This window comes from Protopterus annectens, chromosome 11.part0 (genome assembly GCF_019279795.1).
Source record: "Protopterus annectens isolate FY-2018-M chromosome 11.part0, PAN1.0, whole genome shotgun sequence".
In the NCBI taxonomy this organism is placed as follows: Eukaryota; Metazoa; Chordata; order Ceratodontiformes; family Protopteridae; genus Protopterus; species Protopterus annectens.
The window spans coordinates 1286656606-1286684566 of NC_056745.1; positions in this window are offsets into that span (position 1 = coordinate 1286656606).

Here is a 27961-nt window from a genome sequence, read left to right on the forward strand (position 1 = left end):
CACCAAGAGGATCAAAGGGCTCAAACAAATGCCATATGCTGCCCGGTTAAAGAAACTCCAGCTCTACTCAGTGGCATACCGCGTGCTCAGAGGCGATCTGTGCCTGACATATAAAGCCATGTCCAATGCAGAATTAATGGACATGCTGCACCTCAGAAAATCCAAATCCCATCGAGCTACGCGCTCGAGAGACTTGAACCTTAGCACTGAAATAAATAGGATATGCTGAAGGGACAGATTCATAACCCAGAGGCTCCCTTCACTCTGGAATAAAATCCCAGTCCAGGTTAGGCAGAGTCCCTCATTGACTCTCTTCAAGAGGAATCTTGATGAGTGGATGGGGGATCATAGGTTTACCCCGGGTATCACTTCAGTGTCACTGTTAGACAGAGGCACAGTATACTAACCTCGAAAAAGGGCATAGCAAAATTAATTTAAAATGGGTGGCGAAAGCCAAACACACTCTGGCTAGGCTTATAAATGCCCTAGGGCAGATAGCCTGGTATGAACCTATGAACCTATGAACAACTCATACTCAATCATAAAAAAAAAAAAAAAATACTACTTTTTTCTCCGACGATAAAATTTGACCTGCATATAAAAAAATGCTTAGGAAAAACTCATAAAAATAGGGATGCTTTATAGAGCCAAAAACGTGTACACCAATGCAACTAAAACAACACTTGCCACTACTTATCTCCTCCTCACGCTTCTTTATGGCACTTCCATCATTACTAACTTTCAGGTATCACAAAATTAAAAACTTGAACAATGCTATAACAAAATTGCTAAATGTGCAGCAAATAACCCTTTCAAAGCCCACCACTGTATGACACTGAAAAGCCTAAATTGGTTAGAACTACCCCATTAACTAATATATACCCAGATTCTTACCACCTATAAAATTATCCAGCATCCATCTGCTTGTCCAGCACTAAATAATATTCTAGTCAGTCATTATGATCAAAAAGACCAAAAACTCCTATCTGTCCACAAACCTATCAAATCCGCTTGGCATTGTCTGTACTTATACCATTTTGCTAAGGCCTACAGCTCCTTACCTGTATCCATCAGATCAGTACCCTCCCTCCCATCCTTCAAAACCATTCTGAAAGACTTCCTCTCCAAGAGCTGACTCAGTTCTTGCTCAACACTGGAATAAATTATATCCCTAAATATGAACAAATATCTATTTATATCTCATACCTCCTTACTCTACCTTCTTCAGTCACTTCCTTACTTCTATTAATTTCTCTCCCCTGGCTTTCTCTCTAAATATAACACAACCCGCTTTTTATCTCACTTCATTTTGCAATTCGTGTTTGTAGTATACTAATTTGCCTTTAATTCTTCCATAAACTAGCTAAAATTTGTCAAATATTAAATCATTGCCATATAACTTGTACCTATTATTAACTAATGTTTTCATATTGTGTCTAAACTGATATAATTACTTAAACTGTAGAGCTTTTTTGTATTATTTTTAAAGATTGTAAAATGATTATTCTTAAAGTGTTCTGTAATGCTTTGGAGCTTTTTTCCCCTGGACCTTCCCTGAAAATGGTCTTCTACCCAGTTGGACTTTCCTGGTAATCAAATGTCAGTAAATAAACTAAACATGTGCTGCTACAACCTGAAGCCTTCATTTCATATTTAAAGACTGTGCTGTTGTACTAATTCCATTTGAAATGCTGCATTGCTGCCTCTGGAGGATATAAAACTAGTTCTATTGCAGACTGTATTATTTTAAATCTGCATTAAAAATACTGTGTTTGAGTTTTTCTATCCACCACCCAAAAAATTCAAGCTTTGAGTACCAACAAACTTACTGACTCACTAATAGAAGTAACCTGTGCTGTAATACATAAAAAGCTTTCTGTTAAAACGGAGTACTGAACGGACACAAATCAAGAAAATTTTAAAACCTTTGTGATTTGTTCATAGAAAACAATATTGTGTTACTGAAAAAAATATTTATCTGTTAAATTTCTCATAGAAAAACAAAAACTTACATGATAAACTATGTTTATTTATTTTTTATGTTGATAATGTTGATGAAGTGTATGTACTGAAATGTAGCTGCTCTGTTATTTATTTTTTTTTTTTTTCAAAATGGAAGGAATGCTGGTGACTTAAATTACAGCTACTATGCTTACCCAAAGACAAATGCAGCCATTGACCATTACATGTTTGATATTCAAGAAAGAACTGATCAGCACCTAATTTGTCTTCAGGAAAGAAATGTATACCTGACCATCACTATATCAGCCTCCAAAAATAGGTTAATTTGATGATCATGATGAACCTCTCATTGGGAATGACCAATTCAGATCCAACCCCTGACAAAGGTAGCTTTTCAGTTATAGATAACTGGCACTAAGCCGTCTGGGACAGAATACTGCCCTCCTACTTAACTGAGGAGTCACTGAAAGCTTGAATGGACCTGGGTGACCTTAACATGGGAGTACCAGAAAATGAAGCAAGAAACATTTAGTTAAGATTTACAGCTGGACAGTCAGTAATGACAAACAAGTAGGATCTCAAGTGACCGAAGAACATTATGTAAAAAAAAATGTAAGCTAAATTTTACATATATTTGCATGAGTTTGAATTAAAAGGTTACTCACAAGGAATAGGTGTGCAACTAAATGTGAAACAGTTCAGGGTTACTTTTAATATTGGTGAAATATATAGTAAAATATCATCTTCATCTGAAAGAGATTACTGAAAGTAAATAAGACCCAAATGTTAGAAGTTTGGAAAAAAAGATGAACACAGCAATTAGGACTATTAAGAGAAATGCATGTGATATAACAGAAATAAATAGGATATATATTACTGGGCAGGTCAATTAATAACAGATAAAGTCTTATCACAGAAACACAGAGCAATAAGGGAAATTAAGAAATAAAATGCACCATGGAAGCATCTAATAGAGAAAACTATAGCCTGATTAAGACAAAAAGTATCAATATAAGAAGAATACTAAAGGGGGAACAGATCATCAAAAATTTTTAGAAAAAGAGACATGGTGTAAGCAATGCAAGGTTTCCAAACAGACCAGGATCTATCATACACTATTGCCAATAATAAACTAAAAATATCAGTACAGGTAATGAATCTTATGTGCAAAGGACTGTAAAGGAAAAGCAAAAAATTATCAGTTCACTGGTGACCCAAAAAGTTTTATTGGGAACTGGGAAACAAAGTGAAATGAATAGAAACACCACCAAAAAGAAGAAGAAATAGACACATTTTGTAGAGATATTTATGAAGACCCAGTAGAACAAAACAAAGATGCTGAATGGGTAGAAAATTAAAACAAAAAGTAAGGAGTTCTAATATAGAAGATGAAGTAAAGCCAGAGAAATTGAAACACAATTAATAAAAGCCCCTAACTGGAAAATTCCAGGCCCAGGCAAAATGCCTAACTTTTAGCTAAACGTATTAAGATCTTTCTGCAAAGATTTAGGCCTGATTAAGAATTACTTATATGCACATCCTGAATGTACACCAACCTGGTTAATAACCGAAAAAAAACAATGGTCCTGAGAGAGCCTGCAAGTCATCCTGAAAACTATAGACTAATAATTTGCCTTCCAGTGATATACAAACTATATACTGGAATTGTTGTAGACAGAGTTTATAGTCATTTAGAAAATAATTCAATTATGACCACAGAATGAAAGAGTAACAAAATAAACTCGTATGGAGCAAAGCATCATTTGTTGCTAAATAAAACCATAACAGAGAATTTTAAAAAGGAGAAGAATCTAAGTATGGCATGGGTAGCTTACAAAAGAATGCAAAGTTAGGCTAATGCAGTGCAGAGGGAGCCTTTAGGATAAAAAATGTTCAAGTACCAGTTGTTAAATTACATAAGCATAACTCCTAAAGAGAGTACATCAGTCTTGGTAAAGCTTTAGAGACGTCAGTATATAAAATAAAAACTTGAATAACAACACAAAATACAACAGTTAAGTGCTTTCATCCCTAGACACATTGGGACTTCATCAGAACCATTTAATTAATTAAATTAACAGCTTATATAATAAAATTCAAATAAAACATACGACACATCAATTAGCCTGCTTAAAGGAACATACCAAACAGAAATACTAAGATGTCATGATTAAAAAAACTTTTAGTGCATTATTATTGCTCATTCACATTAAAAGTCCAACTTTTAATACACAGTCAGATATAAATAATTAATTACAATTTTGCTAAAAACTATTGTAAAATGTATAACCAGCTGATAAATTAAAGTTTCAGGGTGACTGTCTGTTCTCTTATTCTTAACACATTAAGCTGTTTGCTTAATAGATTCAACCATGGTTACAATTTGGCTCTGATAAGATAACCTTGTTTAAAGACTTTGTATCTACTTTTTGTGGATGACTTAAAACTCTAGAGTCATTACATCAGATGAGGAGTGGAAAACATAACTGAAAGTGGTTAAAACTTTCTCAGATTATATATTAATGTCATTTGGTCTTGATAAATCTGCATAAACAATGTTTAAAGCAAGAAAGCTGCAGCACCAAGAAAATATCAGTCTGGGACAGAAATGTGATATAAAGGAACTTGAGCAGGAGGAAGTGTATAAATGTTTGGGAATTGATGAAGGATAGGGAATAAAACATGAACAACTTAAATAAGACTTAGTAAGCAATACTGCTGAAGACTAAAAACTAATATTGAAAACTGCCTTGACATTTAGGAGAAAAGCCCAAACTATAAACCAGTTAGCTATTTCTGTTCTTACTTGCAGTTTTAAGGTGATCGACTGGCCTTGAAAAATATTAGATCAGTTGGATAGGAAAACAAGAAACATGCTTGATGCTTATCAAATGACATATAAAATTAGTGTGTATATCAAGAATATATATTCCTCATTCTGAAGGAGGTATGAGCCTCCTCAAAGCTGATTTAATGTATAGATCTGCAGTTGTGAGAATAGATACATGCATATATACACGTATACACGTATATACATATATGCTACCCCACCATATCCACACATAGTGAAAGTTTTAAAACATGATGTGAAGTAGAGTACTTCTTTGCTTAGTATAGCAAAAGCATTTAGGTGTAAAACAGAAATGAAAATCAAACCAGAAGTAGACAAAAATTAGACAGCGACTAAATGTGCTAAAAAAAGATATAAAAAGAAAGATCAGATGATAAGAAAGGAAATATGAAAAAGGCATAACTACTGTGGCAAGTACAGAAATTTCCTGGAATAACCTCATGTCAATCATGATTTGATGCAGGAATGGTTAAGGAGAGGTGAAATGAAACCAAAAGATTAAAGGTTAATAATGGCTGCCCAGGATATTGGACTATGTACACATTGGTTTACAATGTCCATTGAATATGTGTGAGAAACTGACAAATGCAAGTTCTGTAAAAAAAGAACGTGAAACAGTCACACATTTTGTTATTATGATACATTCATGGCAAAGGGCCTGTGTACAGAAAAGCAGAATAAGGTGGCAAGACTGTTACATCAGAGATTCTGTAAACACTACAACATTACACTAGCAAGTTCTGTAAAAAAAGAACGTGAAACAGTCACACATTTTGTTATTATGATACATTCATGGCAAAGGGCCTGTGTACAGAAAAGCAGAATAAGGTGGCAAGACTGTTACATCAGAGATTCTGTAAACACTACAACATTAAAGCATAAACATAAACCACAAAGCATTTCAGAGAATGATGAAGTTTATGTCACATGAGATGACCCATTACCAAAAGTTCAAAAACAGATGTAAGAAAACCTGATACAGTAGTTACTGAAAAAAATATAGAAGTAGCATTGATCATTGACATTGTTACATCCAGTGAAGACAGTGTCTTACATACAGAGAGACACAAAGTCATAAAATAGTAGGATTTGCAGGCAGAAATGAGACCAATGCAAAAGAAAGATACCCAGACAGCTCTAATCATAGTAGGAGCAATAGGGCTAATAAAAAGAAATTTAAAGTTTTACTTGGGTATGCTACCAATACATGTAACTCTATAAATTACATAAAGAATCGATTTTAGGTAAATTGCTGGTGCTACAAAAATAACTTTTGGTTAGTGTCAAAGACTGAAACAATAGTAATTTCATAAACTTTACTCATAACCTTTCATAGGAATGGAGTCCATTCCCATAATGGTATTTGAAACCCAAAGACTTGGAGGAATTAAACTGATAAAACTTTATTTTAGAATCTACTTCCTTGTTCACAAAGTGTTGAGCTACTGAGACTTCAGCTTCCTCTATTTTGCATACATTAATATTTCTGTTTTTCATAGCTGCTATAAATTTGGTTTTATCTTTATGGAAAGTAACATTTGCAGTAATCCCAAGATTAACATCATTTTGTGTTCTTGTCATTATTTTATTTGCTTTTCTATATAATCTTCAGATAACTCAAGTACCCTTGCATAGATTTTCTGAACCAATGTCCTTTGGTCCTTCCTGCAAGTTAATTTATTAGTTATTATAAATATTCTTTTTTTTCCCTTCTTATATGATCCTCTTCTTCAGTCCTTCACTGCATCAGTGCTTCCTGATTCACTTTTGCTTTCTTTAAGTTTCCAGATGAGCTATGCATCTGCATTTGGAGGCAGCTGCATTCCTCACTTAGGGATAGTATTTCTTAATCCAACTTACTATTAATGATTACAAATGGGCACATTTAGCCATTGAATCATTGATTTTCTTAACAGAGCCTCCATTTTTTCTGTCTTCATTGTTATATATTGCAATTGCTGGAAACATATTTTCTCAGTGCTGTTGTAACAATATGGAGTCTCTACAAAACCCATACTGAAATCGTCAGTTGCAAGCCCCTGCTGCTGAAATGATATAGCTCATATTTTATTTTTTGAGAATTCTGCCTATGTCTTTCTATGGATCTAAACACACATTTTGTCTATATCTATATTTTTTTCTTTTTCTGTACCATACAGTATCACCACATAAGAAATGCTGTAATGGTTTGCTCTTCTATTAGGGTTATGTCTTTCATTGTTGCACTTCGATCCTGCTTGCCATCAGGTGTCCTTCCCTTCTCTGTCAACTGCTTATTATTACTTGAGCAACAAGTATTTCTCATTTAATATGTATTTCTCATTTAAATATGATGATTGGATGGGAGATAGGAAATTCACCCCGGGGATCATGTCAGTCGCCCTGCTAGACAGGGGCCTGGAGAAGTAAATATTGTGGAAAGAAATATCCAGGGAATTGTTATGGCTAGGCTTGTATAGGCCCTAGGGTCGATAGCCTAGTACCAACCTATGAACCTATTAATAGTTTAATGAGACTTCTGTGTTGTGTAAGCCCCTGTTCTTATGCACTGATTTTGCTACTTTTGGGCTCAGCCACTACTTTGTATGAGCGACGGTGTATTACTTTGCCACCCATCACGTACCCACTAATATGTATGACAATAAGCATGATAAGCACCACAGAATTTGTTCCACTTCAGATCATCACAATATTCCACAAATCTTTTTTCAGCTTTTCCCCAGAAGCATTGTGAACCACAAAACAAATCAGCTAAACAAAACTTGGCTTCAGTACCAAACAGTAAAGTTGTATTACTTCATTGTGAAATAGCTATAAAGCATAATCATAGATGTTACTGTATTATCTGCAATACATCAGTACTTCAGACACTTCAAACCTTGCAAGCTAATAGCGTGCCTTACCATTGTTTGCATTTCATTAAAACAAATGAGATGCTTTGCTTCCTGAGGATAATAGTAGCATATTTTCTGTGACACTAATCATTCATAATATATCAAAATAATCAGCCATTGTCCTTTCAATGCCTGCAGTTCTAATTTTAATCAACCTGGTTTATTAATCTGAGATAATATTCATTTACAGTGAAGTATCTCCTATTGCAGCAATAAGGGGCATAAAGGAGTGCTTCTGAAGGACTCTACTACCTTTCCAGATAAGAGATTATAGCGAGGTGTTTACTTATTATAACACTTTCAGTGATATTGTTACTAGAGAGAGCAAAACAAGTTAATGTAGTTTTAACAACTGAAAAGTTCCAAAGTAATTAGTTAACAAACACTTGCCAACCTTGTATCATTCAGTCAGACTTAAAGTGGAATTACAATGTCTTAATAAGATTGTGCAATCTTGTCTAAAATGTTGGAGCCACACACCCCTCTTAATGGTAAAACATGTCTTCTATTTTCTGGTTTTCAACATTCCTCCATTTTGGTCAGTTGTAGTAAATCTAACAAGTTCTTTATTAGAGGAGGATCTCCTGCCTTTAAATACCCCAGAGAAAACAACAGCCGTTCATATTTTGCCCTAGTGCCTTGGATGGGAATAGCTAGTAAACAGTCACTAAGTGAAAGCAAAACTCTTCTGGGCGATAGTTCATCTAAAACCTCTTGAATGTTATTCTTAAACAGACTTAATTTTGTATGATTCTAGAAGATATACATTTGTGATCTTATTTCCCCTATAAACTTTTTGGACATCCAAGCAAAGCCACTAAGCATATGATATCCTACCTTCTAGGACTGCATACATTAGATATATCAGTGAAGGCATTTCCATCCAAATATTTGAACTTTCTAAATCTAGTATCCATAGGTCTTTTGGCAGCTAAATGGCACTACCACTGGATGAATGGAAAATTAAATAAGACTGACAGATCACATTTTAACTTTCCATCAAGCTTGTTTCTCCTTTCTTGTAGTTGGTTGTATACCTTTCTTAAAAATATGCTTACTCTGCTATGACTGTGATGTGGTCTCTCTCAGAACTTTAACATAGACTTGACTGATCCCTATCTGGAGGAAAACCTTCTCAAATATTTTGGGCTACTTCCTTCAGTCTGAGAGGTGCTTGTAGCTTCCTAAATCATTCTCCGTATTTGAAGCTGCCCTGTAACTACACCCAAAGCAGAAGATGATCCAGCCCTCTGTCTTACTTTGGGCATATCTGCTTCATATTATGCATAAGGATCTACCACTTCATTTTTAAATCAGAAAGTGACCAGTTAGAGGCATCTGTTACTGCCAAAATCAGATATATCTCCAAACATATTGTACTCTACCAGAACAAGTCTACCAGAATTCCTCCCCAACTCCCAAAAAGAAGCTTCATGAAGTCATTCTAGGTGGTCTTGTACTCTCCTTATTATACCAAAATGACAACAACAACAACAAAAAAAAAATCCTTATCATACCTCTCAACCTCTTATAAGAAAAAATCTGGACAAAGCCATAAATAATGGTGGGACAATGCCCCCAAAATAGGGACACTTTTTAAATATTGCTGTTACAAACTTAGAAAGTTGATAGAATAATAGGTTTTGCATTAGCATGAATTTTCTGAAGGGTATATAGTCTGAAACTCAAATGTCTGTCATTATTTTCTGACGTCAACCCTAAATGATTTATCAACTATTTGCCAGAAAAACACAATTTTATGAGAAGTAGATCAAAAATATGAGGTAAAAGTCTGGACATTCTGAAAAAACTCTGCATAGTTGAGAGGTATGACTTGTATAAGGCACTATACTGTATTTATAGATATCAGAGAAATCAACCTCCTCTTTTCCTTGGTAAATTTGACTTTATCCAAAGGGACTCTCAGCTTCTACTTATTCCAATGAAAGGCTGAGGCAAGGCATTTCAACCTATTAAAGAAATATGTTTTTAGGTTTAACAGTAATGACAGAAATAGATATAACGTGAGGAATTATAAACATCTGCATTGCTGACATTTTTTTGATTTTATCTAGTGGGGCACTCTTCCAACTAGCAGAGAATTTCTGAAATTCTCAGAAAGCAGTTTAGAACAGTTTGTTTACTCTTACTATAATTTTAAAATGATTTAATTTTTCCACAGAAGTTATCCCATTTAGAAAGCCAGTCTGCATCTTAGACTCTTGGCATCTTGTTGAAGTTGCACGTTGTGTCACTTAACGCTGCCACATTCTCCTGTTTGCATTCTCATTTAAATTTCACTTTCTTGCAAATGGCATGGGAAGATAAAGCACCTACAAGTACCTGTAGAAAATAAATTTCATAAGGAATTATGATATTATTACAGAAAAGCAAAATATAATTTGTAGAAGCTGCAGCATTGTAGAGCAGTTGAATTTTGTCAAATATTACATCTTATCACCAAAATATTTGTGTGGTTTGAGTTTAACAGCTGCAGCATTTGTTAATTAAATTAAAATGATGTAGATAACCAGTTAGTTGGATTTTAACTACTCAAACTCAGCGAGTAAGAGTCACACTCAAACGGAGGACTTAACATAGTTTAAGATCTGTGGGATCATTGTTTGTTTGAAACCATTGGAAGCTGTTTCTTCAAATTTTCACCATCCTCACTAGTATGTGACCACAGAGTATATTTGTATACACATATGTGTGTGTGTGTGTGTGTGTGTGTGTGTGTGTGTGTGTGTGTGTATGTATGTATATATATATCTATATATATATCTATATATGTATGTATATATATATATATATATATATATATATATATATATATGGGTCTACTGCTTTTCATCGAATACCACATATTCGAAAAAGAGCAGTAGACCACTCAGTTATGCAAAACTGCACTTATTCGAAAGTGCACCTTTGCAAACTCAGCTTCTACCAACAGATCGCACCACAGTGGTGGACAGCAGGAAAACATGCTATGTCCTCCACTGTGGTGCGGACCTTAGGACCTTAGTGCGGGTCATGGTAAGGGGATAGCCGTACTAGCTATCCCCTTACCATGACCCGTGCCATAACCCTAAGGTCTGTAACTACTGCACTAAAGTCAGTAGTAGCCCGTTCGCTGAAGCGGGTTTCGCAAAAGTGCACTTTCGATTAAGTGCACTTTCACGTAACCCAGGGTCTACTGTGTGAGTTTGAAGAAGTGTATTTTCAAACTTATACAGTAGACCCATATATATATATATATATATATATATATGTAAATCAAAGGAAAGCTGGGGCCTTGACTTCCCTGCAGAAGTTCATATTGTGAGGTCTGCTGGGTATAGTTTAGGTGATACGTGTTCATGATCGAATGTAATCAACTGTTTGAAAGTAAATTTAATGTCTACAGAACTACAGAGCTATTTTTTTTGGAAGTAGACAAAGTTATTCATGACTTCAAAAACAAAAAAGCTAAAAAATTGTTGAGACAAAAATGATTATGAAGCTGGTAAAGCTTACCCTGTTCCACCAGGACAGGGTGAAAATCATGTTGTTAATGTGAATACAGAAAGTGAGGTTACCAATACACCAGATAATGACAGCACTGATGACAATAATGGTGGAGCCCCTTTAGTAGCCCCCCTCCAAGGAGGTCAGAACGACTAATGAATCAGAGGGGAGGGGGCTGTAATGCAGGGAGAGCGAACAACAGTTACTCACAAACAGCATGGAACAGCAGGGGCAGTTACAGAGGGAGGGGCAGGGGGTTTACAGCAGATATTGAATTTTGAACACGAGTTACAAACTGATGAAGATGATGTCAATTTGAAATGTGCTATTGTTACTAACAAAAGTGGTGACTTTAAAGTTTTTATTTTAAGTAGTACCTTTGTATCCACTGAATGGGCAGAACTGTTTGAAAAAGGTTTTTCATTCGTTCCTTTAAGAAAAGGAAATATTGAACAAATTTTAGTAAAACCTAAGTTGTTTACTAGAAAAATTGATTTAAACATCTATTTTGAAAACACAGTGTCAGAGTAATTCCCTTAACGAAAATCAATACATTTAACCCCCACTTCACCCCCTTGTCAACATCTTTGAAAACATTTGTAAGAAAGACATCAGAGATATTTATTCCATCAAAAAGAACAACTCCCCCAACTTTAGTAATCTCAGTGTTTCTGAATCAGGTTTGTTGAAAAATATAGCATCAATGAAAAATCTAAGAATTATGAAACCAGACAAAGGTGGGGGGGGGAGTTGTTATGGATCACATTGGCTATGTCAACAAACTACTAGGAGGTTTGTACACAGATACTTATGAGGAAGTGTCCATTAATGAAAGAAATATTGTCTACCAGAGGATTGATATACTATTAGACGAACTATTGTTAAATAGTCAGATTACTTTACACAAATATGAGTATTTGAAAGTAGACCATCCTAGGACACCTACAATTTTCGGAATTCTGAAAATACATTAGAGTGTTTCTGACCCACCACTAAGACCTATCATGGATGCTAAAGCCTCTAAAACATTCTCACTGGCAAAATTTGTAGATTTCCATGTCAAGGGCATCTTGGATAAATTCACACATATTTTAAGGATTTGTGGCATTTTTTATCTAAAGTTAATTCATAGATTTATTCAGATCAACTTTTGTTGGTCACTATAGATGTCATTGACCTTTTTTCTGTCATCCCCCATGATGAGGGGTAGGAAATGTTTTATGAATTTCTGTGTAAAAATTCCAAGTTTAGCCATGACAAGGTTCTTACCATTAGGGCATTAATGGAAGCCATTCTTGAGAACAACTACTTGATTTTTGAAGAACAACTATTCAAGCAAAGGAAGGGAGTGGGAATGGGAGTGGCATGTGCCCCTGCATTTGCCAATATGGTATTAGCTGAGTGGGAAATGACCAAGGTGTTTGTTTCTGGGTACTCTGAAAGTTGGGTGATGTATGGTCATTTTTTGGATGACATCATCATTTTTGTAGGGATAGCAGAGAAAAACTGGATACATGTTTTCAGTTTATGTACAACAGTACCACCTTTCTGAGGTTTACAATGGAGGTTAATGGTGAGGTGATGCATTATTTGGATGTGACCTTATCAATGAACAAGGAAAACAAGGGTTTTGAGTCTACACTGTACAAGAAACCCACCTATTCTAACTCTCTTCTACATTTTACTAGTGGGCACCCACTACATCAAAAAAGGTCCTTAATTAAAGGACAGTGTGTTAGACTAGCGAGAATGGTGAGACGTGAGAAGGTCTTTATCAAGGAGTGTCAGATACTTAAGGAAATGTTGTTGGTGAGAGGGTACCCAGATAAACTACTGAGTGAGGCGATTGGGGAGGTAGTAAATTAAAGAATGACCGGTCTTTTTAAACCCTTGTTATGAAATACTGCACCCCTCACCAATGTGCAGCAAAATGGTACTGACACTGTGGAAATACAGACCAGTTATAAAGGAACCTTGATTCTACCATATAATCTTTGCTTCTACAAGATTAAGAAGGTCATAATACATAACTGGATCACTTTTTCAATTGAACAAAACATTAGGTCTAAAGTAGGAGGTAAACCTACCATAGTCTATAAGAAGGAGCTTTGTTTTAAAAAATTGCTGGAAAGCAATAGTGTTAGAGTGGCTGAAAGGGGTATGCACAAATGTGGAAGCTGTCACCAGTGTAACTTTATTTTAGAAGGAGAAGGGGTAAGAATAGGTATTGGTCAGTATATTAAAACCACTATCAAAGGTTATTGTTTTACTCCTGGGGTGGTTTACATGGCAGTGTGCCAAGTATGTTGAATGTTCTATATTGGTAAGACCAAGGAGCCATTTAGAAAGAGAATTTACCAACACCAGTACAATATTTCAAGGCTAGATGAAAATAATGCACTTGCAAAACATGTTAAATACCACTCAGAACATTATTTTAAACACATGGCTATGGAAAAAGTTGAAATGGGTCCAAGAGGGGGACACTTTGATTTATTTTTGTAGTATACATAACTAAAGTGGCAAATAAAGTATAATGCTAGTGTACCCCCTGGACTCAGTGATGTGACTTTTATTAGTTGGGTTTTAAAAATGAAAGTTGAATTTACTTTTTAAAGTATGTTTTGCTTAGAGTATTCTAACTCAACCATTGTGTATGTTCTGTAGTATGTTTAAAAACAATATGTGTACTGTGTTTTTAAGACAGGCTGGGCTAGAAGCTGATTGATTCATTGGGAACATGTGATTTTTTTATTTTATTATATAAGCAGAGAAAGTAGAATTTTTTTGTTCATTCTGAAGAAGTAATTTATGCCATTGACGAAAGTGCTAAAGTGTGTTTTAATAAAGAGGATCCATCGTCCTACCACTTGTCTTTTGGTTTGTTTTTCTACTTTTCCTGGTTTGGAGTGTGTTCTTGTTATCAATTGTAATCAAACAGTTTTCTATCAAGTGATCATGTCTTGATTGGTCATTGGAGAAGTATGCAGTATATGCTTAGTTCAGGAAGAAAGGGAGTGTGTTCAGTTTTTCCCCATGTGGTTTAATAGGCTAACTCTACTACAAATCAGGCCCATCAAATCCATTCATTTTAATCCACTTGTCACAGTTTGTTTTGTGCTGGCAATAAAATAAGGTAGATAGGAGAGTTTCATATCTCCAGCAACAGCCTCCCATTTATTCTACAGGATCTACAAGGCATTGACCATGAAGCTAATGGGTGTAGGGTCTGTAATGGAGACTTTCTTTCATTGGAATCAGCTTAGCAGTCTTTTCATGGGAGGTACCTAAGGGAACCCTCATTTGGTGTTCCTGCCTTCTAAAACTAAACAAGTAGCAGGACTATTCTAAGATCCTTCTAGAGTGCAAAAGTCCCCACTCTGTGAAGGAGATGAGCCCAGCAATCCTCTAATAAACTCTGCAGCCACCACCCATATCTTTGAGCTCACTGTTTTGGTCACTGACCAAAGCTTGTGACCATTGTACAGAAAGTAGTTTAATATTTAGCTACCTGTCAGATAGCAAACATCTCAGCATGAAGACATTGAAAATAGGAACAAAGTCACTTGAAAAGTAGGAACATCCTGTTAAAAATCTGGACATCTAATTAATATGCAATGTGAACACCATATAGCATATAACTCTTCCTATTTCCAGTAGGTATGTACTTGGAAACATGTTTAAACAAAGAGAATGACACAAATGATGGAAAAAAATAAGCACATAATCAGAGAGGCACTCTAAAGTCTATAGGCTTTAATGAACTATGTTACAAACATTATGTAACAGACAAGCATTTATTTTTGTTTCTAAAAATAGAAGCTGTAAGATGTGCTCCTACCCTTTAAAGCACTGGTGCAACTAGTATGCTGGTCATGTAGTGAAGATAGCTTCAAAATCATGTCTGATAAGGGGGATTCAGAAATTGTGTGAAGGTGTAAATCAAACCTGAAAAGAGGAACATATTTCCAAAAAATAGGTACAGTATGTGAGGTGGTAAATCAGTCCTGCATATCACAATGTTCTTCAAAAATAGGGAGAGTTGAGAGTTCTGTTTGGTAGTTGCAGCCAAAACAAATTTTCCTGACTCAGCAAAACAGCTAGGGAGCTGTATATCTCACACTTCAAAGCTGGTCCATGTTATCAGTTAATCTGGTTGCTAAATATCATATTTGCTACATGTGCACCTGATACCAACCTGGTTGTTTAGCAACCATCCACACACTAGCATTTATGCAACTTCCAGCCAAGTGACAATTATCCAGGGAGAATCACTATTTACTTTGAAAACAACAGAGACCACAGTTGCAGTTTTGTAGATCTACATATTCTCACCTGCAGCCATGCTGCATAATTCTAGTTTCTTCCACGTCCAAACCTACCTTTGCTTCTTGTGATCCTTCATAGTTCTTCTCGAGCTGTGAAGTATGTTTCCATTGTAGCACATGCCATTATGCACTTTACTATATAGCAGTTACATGACATATAACAAGATTGTCTAGCTATTCATATCATGCATTTAACATGTTACTATTGTCCAGTGATCAATGTGTGTGTGACATGCGGTCACCTGTCACTTTCAGCATGTCTGGAATGACTGTGATGGCAGCTGCTAATTCAAAGGCAGTTACATCTCAGGTTTCTGAATAAGGATGTAAACTGAATGATAGACTATCTCAGCTCTATCTTCACCATCCCATTTCAGTACAATACCTGTATTATAGCTATCAGTAGAACCATATCTGTTAAATCTCCTGAGCTTCTCTACCGTTATTCATGAACAGCACTAAAAGATTTTATATCCCTCCATTTGTGGTAGTCGGCCCTTTTTCATGTGCAGAAAGCAATCCACATTCCTGGGAGACAGCCATCGCTAATGATTTGGAGGCTCTGATGTTCACCTAGCTGCTTCATATTGAGCAGCAAACCACTCCAATAAAATTCAGAGAAATCAGAGTCAGTTGTATCCAATAAGATGACTAGCTTCAATGAACAAAGATATTACTCTTATGTTTCCAAACTGGATGTGGCTTGATGCATAATCTATGAAAATCAAGACCATAAGGAGAGAAAAGACACATTTTTATAAAGTCCTTTGCCCAAAAAGAATGACATTTTCACTGTCAATGGCTCTGTAGGTAGCACTCTCACCTTTCAAAACAAGGTATTCATGTTGCACTTCTACAACAGTTACTTGGATTTGTGTCCCATTGCTGACACTGTAGTGCAGTATAACGGAAGTGCTACACTTCTGTGGTATCATGTGGCAGCCAAAACATTAAAATTATGTCTTCTGCTTGCATTTTCAATGACCTAGATAAATGGAAAAGATCTCATGGTGTATATATATATATATATATATATATATATATATATATATATGGGTCTATCTGACTTCACCGACATTTTAAAATATCGAAAACGAATTAACCGACATGAGAATGTGCCAGAAGATCGAAGACCGACGGAGGAAGACAGAGAAGCTGCGATGGGGACAGGATATGTAAGTCTGGTGTTTAGTAGGGTAGGGGTGGGGTAAGTGAGTTAGGGTTAGGGGCGGGGTTAGGTGAGTGTGGAGTGTAAGTGGTAAGTGATGTTGGTGTTTTGTAGGGGGGGGATAAGTGAGTTAGGGTTAGGGGCAGGCGTAAGTGTAAGTTGATGTTGGTGTTTTGTAGGGGTAGGGGTGGGATAAGTGAGTTAGTGAGTGTGCGATAGTGGTTTGGGTCAGGGTTGTGGATAGTTGTGTATGTATGGGTTAGTGTTTGTTTGTAAGGATTTTGGTGTGCTTGTGTTGTGTGTGTGAGTGTTGGATAGGGATGTGTTTTGTTTGTTGGTATGTTGTGTCGGTGTATGCGATGTCGTGTTTGTGAACTGTCGATCTTCTATATTTTAACATGTCGATGAAGTCAGATAGACCCATATATATATATATATATATATATATACATATATATATATATACATATATATATATATATATACGTATATATATATATATATACATATATATATATACATGTATATATATATATATATATATATACATATATATATATATATATATATATGTATAAATATATATATATATATATATATATATATATATATATATATATATACACATATATAATATATATATATCTAATAGACAGACAGATAGATATAAAATAAATAAATAAGCAAAGAAAAGTTGGGAAATGTGTTCAGTGTCCTGTACTTATTTCCCTAGATAGTAATATTGCATCTATATTCCTCTAAAATACAAGGAAGTTCAGGACTCAGACAAAATCGCACTCATAACTAAAAGTGAAATAAGCATAAATAGACACATGCGTTTCACTTGATGCCATAAATGCAGGAAAATATCTTGCACCACAAATAGAGAAACACAACAGCATACATCACTGGCCCCCAGGATCCTGTACTGTTGTAGCAGATCCTACAAGGCACTCCAGTGTATGCAATCAAATGACATTTCATAGTGGATAAAACACACTGGTGGCACTACTGAGTAACTCCCATGGCCTATACAATATGTAAAGGACATTTAGTTGATCCATTGCTCTATGGCTAGGACAGAAACTTCATTGATCTTTCTGTGTCAGTGGATCAGCAACCTGTGGGCTTCCTTCAACATCGCATTCAATGCCTTTCTCAAGGATACTATGGGGTGTCAAGTTTTTCCCAATAACAGCAGCACTCTCTCTAGTTCTCCATTCTGAAAATATGCAACACTCAGTCTGTAAATCCAGAGATATTGGTCATTTCATGCTATCAATGAAAAGAAGGATAAGCTCTGATATTTCAAAATGTTCTGGTACTTCTGCACTTGCAGAGAGATCTTAACTATTTTATATAGCCCTGTTACATATGAATTGGTTAATTGATGAAGTGATTTTAGTAAATATGAATCCAGTCTGACCAGATTACGGTTCATCCATTTTTGGATACATTCCAAATCTTTATCAAGTGAGCTCACATCAGACAACTGATATAGCAATGATAGTGTAATGTTCTGGTATAAAATGGTGTCAGCCAAAGGAAGCATGCATACTGAAAACAACAAATGTACTAAGTATATTCTAGCCATGCTCTACATTGACATTTATTTTATAGCTGCATGATACAGAATTTAAGCAACTTTGGTGGAGAGTACTTTGATCCATTGTGGTAGTATTAGCTATCTTTGGGGATGGCATTGCATAATGTCATACCATGCATATTGTTGCACTATAATATAACAATTGCACCATTTCTCTGATCATTAAACTAGGATCATGGACTTTATGAGATCCCTCTTAAATTTAATTATCCATTAAATAATTGAATAAAATGTATGTGTGGGGTCTCTCTCTTTTGGTTATAAGGTACATGTTATTTAACATTCCCCTCCTTTAGGTTGTACAGAGTATTATTGTTATTTTATGCACAAAACGCAGCAAACAAGCACAGCACTGCTTTGTGGATGAGTTTAACCATGAATGAGGTATCAGTAGAACACAGGACAAATGGACCTTCATGTGCATGCTACTCACACACCTAGATGCAATTTAGAGAACCATCTGCATGCATTTAGATGTAGCAAGAAACTAGAAGCATCAGGCAAAACTCCTGCAAACAAAGGTAGGACATGCATACTCCTCAAAGAAAGCACCACATCTGGCAACCAAATTGAAAACAAAGTTCTGTTAGGCTACAGTTTTAAGAGTTGCACCATTGATGACATATCTATTTCTCCATATTACCTGTAAGGCCTAACAAAATGCAGTTGTGTTTCTTTCACCTACCAAGAATATGAGGAATTTGTAATCTCAGTTTAGGCAATTACAAATACAGTAAAGAGGATCATCTGAAACGGTGAGATGACTGAATGGACCGAGACAGTAAGTGTGTACAAATGGTTGTTAAACTGGGGTTAAAATCTTTTAGAAATCTGTAGCTGGAAGTAATTGTTGCCCAATAAAAACTTGAGGTAAGTGGGAAATTTTGATTAGGATGTTTTGGCTAGGTTTGAAATAGTTTGCAGACTGTTTGCTTAGTACTTGATTAAGAACCTCTGATCCTACAGGTAAATCTCAGTGAAAAACAAGTCCAACACTTCATGGTAGCATATTAAGTCTGATCAGAAAAAAGATAAAGACTGCCATTTTTTGCTGTTTAAGGAATTTTAAATTAAAGGTTTAAGTAAATAATTAAAAAAAAGAAAAGCATGTGTTAATGTGTCAGTGTGTGTGTGTGTGTGTGTGTGTGTGTGTGTGTGTGTGTGTGTGTGTGTGTGTGTGTGTGTGTGTGTGTGTGTGTGTGTGTGCGTATTTGTGATGAGAGGGAGCAAAAGAGAGAGAGAGAGAGAGAGAGACAGTGCTGACTGCAACAGACAGTCCATCACAACATTAAAAATTAAGAGATAAGAAACTATTAATGTCTGGAATTATTGACTGACTTAAATCTTTAATGATTTACCAGGAAATCAATAAGCAGAGAAGCAATATTGGCAAAATTAATGACAGTAACATGGTTAGTCAGAGGGGGAGATACAATACCTCACATTCTATATTTTTTTATTTAATTCATTAGCATAAAAGGAGACATTTGATTAAGTCTTCACTCACCAAAACGTCTCTAATTCGTGTATGTATGTATATGGGTATGTGTGCTTGCATCTATGTATATGTATGTAAGTATGTCTGCCTGTCTGTGTTTTGAAATCTGTATGTTTCTATGTGTATGCTTATAAGTCTGTCTGTCTGTGCTTCTGAATTTGTGTTCTTGCATATGTGTCTGTGTGTATAAGCATTAATTGATTCTATAACGTATATTTTAGATGTAATGTAATTCCTGCAACAGCCATTACATATACTGTATAAAGTTTAGAATTTATAGTTTACATATATATATATATAAATTATATTTGTTTGTATATATATATATATATATATATGTTATATTTGTATATATATATATATTTGTATATATATATATATATATATATATATATGTTATATTTGTATATATATATATATATATATATATATATATATATATATATATATAGGTCCACTTCTAAATCTTGAAAGCTCATAATCTCAAAATTCAAAATACTGAGTCCAAAATCTTGAAAGTTCAAAATACTGAAAACTCAAAATACTGAATATCATAATATCGAAAAAAACAGAGTACACCAACACTTACAATATTCCAGCACCACTACATAACAAAACATATTACTCTTCTCTAACTATAAGCAGGGGGTCAAGCATCCCTGCACACCCCATGTGGTGTGCTATGCTCCCCACATCCCCTGCTACTTAAATATATCAACTCTAAGATTGCACTCCACAGAAGAAAATGGCAAGCATACCATTTAGTATTTTGAACTTTCAAGATTTTAGACTCAGTATTTTGAATTTCAAGATTATGAGCTTTCAAGATTTAGAAGGAGACCTATATATATATATATATATATATATATATATACACACACACACACATATATATATATATATATATATATATATATATATATATATATATATATATATATATATATAAGTCCCGCAGTAGTGGTGCTGTGGTAGCCTTGTCGCCTCACAGCAAGACGTTGTCCCGTTCGATTCTCAGCTAGAGCGTCTTCTGTGTGGAGGCATGCGTGAATAAGCATGCCTTTGTTGAAGGCTGTGCATCAGGGCTGGTAACTCGGCATGTAAAAATCCACTACCAAACATTAGCGGACCAGAGTTCCGCTGTGGCGACCCCTAACCGGGATAAGCCAAAAGACACAACATATATGTGTGTGTGTGTGTGTGTGTGTGTGTGTGTGTGTGTGTGTGTGTGTGTGTGTGTGTGTGTGTGTGTGTGTGATGTGTATAGTACTAAAAATGCACTACAATTTAACAGTTAGACCAGTAAGTGCTATTGTGTAAATAATGCCTGTTCAGTGTTAAAAAGGCCCTCCAATTATGACACCAGTCCTCAGAACACCCCTGTGTTTGTTTTATTTACACAGTAAGGCACACCCTTTTGGGCATTATTGCTTCCAGAAAACAAAGTGGTTTTGCAGCATTATTTTATGCACCTACATGTTCTTTTTAACTGTTATGGAGATTCTATATCGCCAGTGACTTTAGTACTATTCTAGTTTGCTGGATTGTTAACCTATTTGTAGCAATTGTTAGACTGTTTCTTTTTTTTCCAGTGAAGATGGTTGCTAAATCAAGTAAACTCTCTGGCAATATGCATATTTTCACCTGGCTTAAGAAATATTACTTCTGAGTACTAAAATTAAAATTGGATGTCCAAAATACAGCTACTGAAATATCTGTAAAATGTAAATGAGCAAATTATTGTAGCTTTACAATATTATGGCTCATGTAAGTAGCTGGATCTCCAAAATCATAAAATCAAGGCACAGTAAAGTGTTTTTCATTTGAATAACTCACAGGAGCTCACGTAGTAGCCTATAATTCAAGATTAGTAAGTTATTCAGAATTTTTGTCTGTCAAGAGTTTGCTGTGTAATACTTTATTTCATTTTTATAAGTATTTGTTAAAAATGCTATTCTGTGCAGCAGTGTATTATTTCTTATATTTTCTCATTCTGATTCTGTTACTACTAAATTTTTGGTACGTTTTAAGTTTGTTAGAAAGCTTATGGAAAAGGATTTCACATAGGTTGCTTTATTATCCATTATCAACATAATCACACTCTCTACATTTGCATTAATATTTCATTTGTCATTGGTGGCTATTTTAAATGAATAAAATTTACCACAATTTCTAATGAAAGGGGAACTGAATTTCCAACAGTGGAAAAACACTAAAGAATGATCATTTTATGGTCAGTTGGGATGGTGATGGTATTAGTTTATTTGAAACTTCATTAGAAGAATTCAGGAAAAACTGGCAGATGGCATTTTGTCTGTCTAAGAGTAAGGTGTGTTCAGATGGTTTATTTCAATGTCTTGTTTGTGACAGCTCAAACAAGAACGATGACTGATTAAACAGACTGGTAGGTGATTAATTTGACAAAGTACAATGGTGCTCCTTAAAGTGCTTAATGTTCCAAAATTAGTTAAATGAAATCGGTTTTCAGGAAATGTACACCATATGTGGACTTAAGCTATAATAAAAAGGACATACTGTGACATTAGAATATTTTCTCAGGACTGAGCACATTTTGAATTATGTGGACAATTCAGTTGTACCAGATTGTCTTACATTATCAGTAATTTTCTTATGTTAAGAAGTTAAATGTGATCTGGTCATTCCTAAGAATTTATATGAATAAATGAACTTTGTTGTATCACCTGCTATTTCAATAATATTAAAGATTTGTTAAATTTTAATAACAGAATACGTGATTTTAAATCTAGTAATAAAATGTGAACTTCAGAGGTGCTTGAAGCTGTTGAAGACCGGGGAAGGGGGGGGGGTGATGAGAGGGGCACTTAGTGATCTAAAAAAGGCAATTTTTTAAAACTATTTACCAGTGGCGGCTGGTGACTTCAATCGTAAGGGGCTGCAGGGGAGACAGCTGAATGGTGGGGTCCAAAAGGGGGGTGAAAAAGGGAGGAAACTCTATGGAAAAAACCACAAAAAATGCTGAACAAGAAAAAGCCCCTGGGTAGCAAAACTCAGCTATGAGAGCTGGCAAACAATCAGAACAGGTTATGAACCACAGATGAAAATAATTCTAGAAGATTGGCTGCACAGCTTCTGTAGATATGACTAGAAAGTAACAACAAATGGAAACAAAAATTGCACAATAACAAAGATCTATTACTAATGCAAAGGAAACTATACATGCCAGTATAAACAACTCATAAGCATTAACAGAAGGTTTTTCAATGTTGGCAATTCTTTAACAGTATGCTTATTAAAAACAAACAATATTTACAAAGTAACAAGCTGACCTTATGGTCATTAAAAGTGGAAAAAACTTAAATGCAGAGCAACAAAAAGTTTGAGTAATAAAAGCAAATCAACAGTACAAAATATGACAACAAAAACCAAAAGAACCTGTAAAAAAAAGAGAGGAAATGAGAAGCCACTGCTCATTTTGTACCTTGGATGGGGGCACTGTTATTACACTGCACTTTTCTCCTAATCTTGCTGGACACTACAGAAGTCACTACAAAGGAATATGAGCTAAACAGTAATGTCCTGCATGTCTCTTAGCTGGCTTTTTTTTAAATATACCTCTCAACCTCAGAGCAAGAAATCTGGACAAAGCCATACACAATGTTGGAAATGTTTTCCCCAAAAATAAGGAAGCATTTAAAATATTGCATCTGCAAAACAGTATGCTTTAATAGAATAGGCCTGCATCTAGTATGACACAGAGCAACAGTATAAATCTAAAACTCAAGAGTCTGTCATTTTCCTTTGGTCTTTTGAGTTGTATAATTTGCCAAAAAATCAACAGAGATGAAAAACCCTGTAGAAAATGTGATGCAAAAATATAAAGGCACCACACAATAACCACTAGGGTACTTGCAAGAGGACACTTTGGGGGCTCCTACTGCTAACACTGGGCACAAGTCAAAATAAAAGAATCTACATGCATTTCCAAGTGGCTGATAGTGATGATTATTACAGTTATTTGGTGAAAAAGAAAGGGGACATGTTTTTCTTGCTCAAAATTGCTATTTTCTCTCAGAAATAAGATACAAATTAACAACATTTTGCCAAATAAAGAAAGACAGTTGAAAGGAATTGCTCTAACATTCTATAAAAAATAATATATTTGCATGTACCTCTCAATCTCGTATAAATCTAAATCTAGACAAGGAATTTTTCTGAATGGGATTTTCAAAAACATTTGATACTAAAAAATGCTCTTTGCAAAAAAGAGACAATGTTCCAAAATGCAATTAACAATAATTTGAAAAAATAGGGCTGAGTCACATGCAAGACATTATTCAGTGACTTAATTCCTAAATGATTTTCTAAAAAAACTACAAGGCTTAATTGCATTAAACCAAAAATAGAAGCAATAACAACAAGTTTCTTTGAAAATCATTTCAGTTCTTCGTATAGTGATTATTACAGGAGGAGGGTTGCTTGTAAACCCCCCTGGTTTTTGAGCAAAATTTATAGGAGCCTCTGCAGGCATAAAAATGAACCATTAACATTTTATTTCACTCCATTTACCATAAAGTCTAAATTGCATACTGCTTTACTAAAAAGATTGGTTGGACTTAAAACAGAGTTTGTGTATTTTATAAGCCAAAAACTAAGATATCTGCTAAAACAGCTCTGGCATTAAAACTTCTTAAAAATTGGAAACTCACATCAAGCGAGCAATCATAAGAACATGACAAAAGAAAAATCATTTACCAAAAACAGATAAAATGAATTCACAAAACCAAAATAAGGAAATAATACTGTATATTTTCTAGAAACTGCAAATTTTGTGACATTCTAACCCTGGGAACCTTTTTCAATAAACAATGAAACAAAAAAGCCCAATTCAGAACATTCCATCATAAAAAGTGAACCTGTCACCATAACAGTGGTTGACCCCTGACAAAACAGCACAATTCTACAGTGCTACTTCTATATGTAGTTATGCATCATCTCTTGAGTTCCTCCATTTATCATTAACATTACCACGTTAAATACTTCTGTAATGAAATTTGGTTGGACTTCTCAATCACCTGAAATTTCATTTGAACTTCGACAAAAAAAAACATAAGAATGCCCCTGAACAATAAATTGCTAAAAAATATTAAAAATAATCTAGTAATATTCATATAATAAATGGATAAACCCACATGATAACAGGCTCATAGTTAGTATTTTAACTTTCAGTGCAATGAAACAATTAACAAACATAGAGACAACCTTTTCATGCAAACATACAAAAAACACACTCTACACTCACAGTCAGCTTTGAAGCCATCTTGCACAATTCAGCAAATCACTTCTCCCAATGCAGCTCTCAGCTCCAAGTAAAGTCTAAAAAATAATCAGCCAGTCCTCTACTATCCATATGAAAGCACAAAGCAAAAATAATCTGTATCAGTAAAAAAAGGAGCTAAAAAAGTAAACAAAAGTATGTCTGCTTTGATAAAGTTGGAAGCTGCTAGATTAAAATAAAATAAGCTAGTAATATTGAAATAGGAAATGGATAGCAAACTGATAACCAGAACAACAAGTAACTATGCCAAATAGGAATAAGCATGAAAGAAAATATATGGGATAGCTAACTGCATTGCAATTCAAGCAAAGTACCTAATACCAAAACAGTCAAGAGCAACATACCTTAACATGAAATGCTACCATTTCTCTTCCTAAGGCTCTCTGAAACATAAACCTTCATCATCAAATAATAATTCACAACTTACCATAGCTATCAAAACTGGAAAACAAACACCTGGACCTCAGCTAAAGTAATGAGAAACGCAGCTCTCAGCTAATTGTAAACAGTCAAGTTTGAAGCAGCTGCATCAACAATACTTTACAAAAAAAGCAAGGTTAGCCAAAAACAAGGGTATTACACATTCAAAATAAGGAAAGAATTTCACATAGTCATCAAATGCTGTTAAACCTGCTATAATAAAAGGTTGTTTACTACCCCATTTATTGCTAGAATAAAATGTCATTTTGCTAAACATGAAGAATATGAGTTCACAGAAATTCAAAGCTGATTCAATTGGCTATCATTGAACAAAACAATTTTCAACGTTACAGCTGAGAAATACTTAGCATCAACTTTGTAAATGAAAGGACCTGCCACTCAAATCCACAAACACAGGGATGAATCAGTTCTTCACACAGATGGCACCCAGCCAAAGATCAACACATTCAGAACTAAAGTTAGAGCTAGGTATTATAGTCCCAAAACACAGGACAGTATGTTAGTTAAGACATTCAGAAACCTGGAGAGCTAATAAAAAACAAATGTTATAATATGTTTAATCAGGACCTAAATACTTGGAACAAAAAAAAAACAATATACAGCAGAGGCCAGGAAAAATAATGCAGACATGTTCAAATAACACAAAAGGACAAAAACAAATTGCACACAAAAACAGGAAGAATACGAATTTACAAGCACTTTAGACAAGGAGTATTTAAAAACCTATGTACAGGGGGCAGCAATATGATACCAAATTCATGCAATTTCAAGCATTGCAATATTTAAAAAAAAAGCATAAACCAAGGAACCTATCCAGATCAAATATGAGATAAAAAAATTGTTCATCAAATATGTTAGAAGTAATTATTCAGAAACCTGAAGTCACCTGCAATCGAGGTGCAGGGACTGAGCCTGGTATTCAAACTCACAACAAAGAAACACATAGAAACCAGTATATTACCCAGCTGGGGCATGTACACACATGTTAACACACACAGGACACAAATCTGAGAAAAACAATTCCAATGCAAAGAAGGTGAGAAATAATAGCAAAGCCAAGAGTGATGACCATAAACAGCAAATCCTCCAGCTCAGAAAAAATAAAATCCAAGACATAACATAAACACCAATACTCACTTAAAAATGAATATATCAAACCTGACCAATTACCAAAATCCACCAGTGACAAATATGAATCCCAAATCTGCAATTTACATGCTACACCAACCGTGGCAACGAATGCGCCAATGAAAATCCCGCGAGAGCAGCTCACCTCTTAGTCTGATTGGATTTGCCTGCAGCTAATGCATCACCACCTCAATATGAGGCCAGTCATTCCCATAATGATTCCTCGGTACATGACCAATTCAGGACTTCCATTACTGTGTTTCTTTATCTGGACTCACAGCGAATTTAAACAACACACCACCTAACAGATAACCAGCTTCATTCTTTTTCGCCAACAATTCCCTCCAGTGACCATAAAACCACAAGCCGCCCCTGCTATTTACTCTGTAGGATACTGAGTATAGTGATAAATATTTGAGGTGGTCCATGCAAGACCTGTTGTTTAGGATTTGTATCCTTTTAGTAAGGTAACTCTGTGGGTATTCCAATTGTTGCATGGGTCTGGACAGATACATGCCAGAATGGGCATTATACAAAATGATTGACCTAATGAAGGCTTTGTATAGGAGGAAAATAACATCTCTAGATCTAGTCACAATCAATTTGTTTATAAGCTGTACAATATAGAAAGACTTTCTTATGACTCTGGGCACATATTGGTCAAAAGTTAGGTCACTGTACATACAAGTTCCCAAATGCCAAACAACTGGGTAATTTCTCAGGGGCCATTGTCAATTTGCTAGGTCCCTGGAGTAGACGACTTCACAAAGGATATGATAATGTATTTTTTTTTTTGGAGTTTATTTTCACTTCATGATTCTGGTGCCAGTTATTGTTTGGGACAAACCTTCCTGCATGATGGTTAAGTCATTTGGGGATTCAATAACTGCTACTAGCTTGTAGTCATCTCAGACTTAGTCAGTCAAAGCCCTTTGGTATTTCCTTTTACGTTTGAGATGTATATGCCAAACAGAAAAATCTCAGCACTTAGACCCGGGAGACTCAATTGGTGACTGGTCTCTTCCCCTATTTTGATCTCTTACATCCTGTGAGCAAGAATACATGTATGCATTCTTTGATTCACCTTCCTGATTGTATTAACCTGATTGTATTAAATGATATTCCTTGTATAATACAGCACCACTTGTTAGAATGTATTTTACATTTGCAGTTTGGTACAGTCTTCTAGTAAACAATGAAACAAAATGTATGAACCAATAATGACAAAACTACCCATTTCAGAAAAGTTCAACCATAAAAG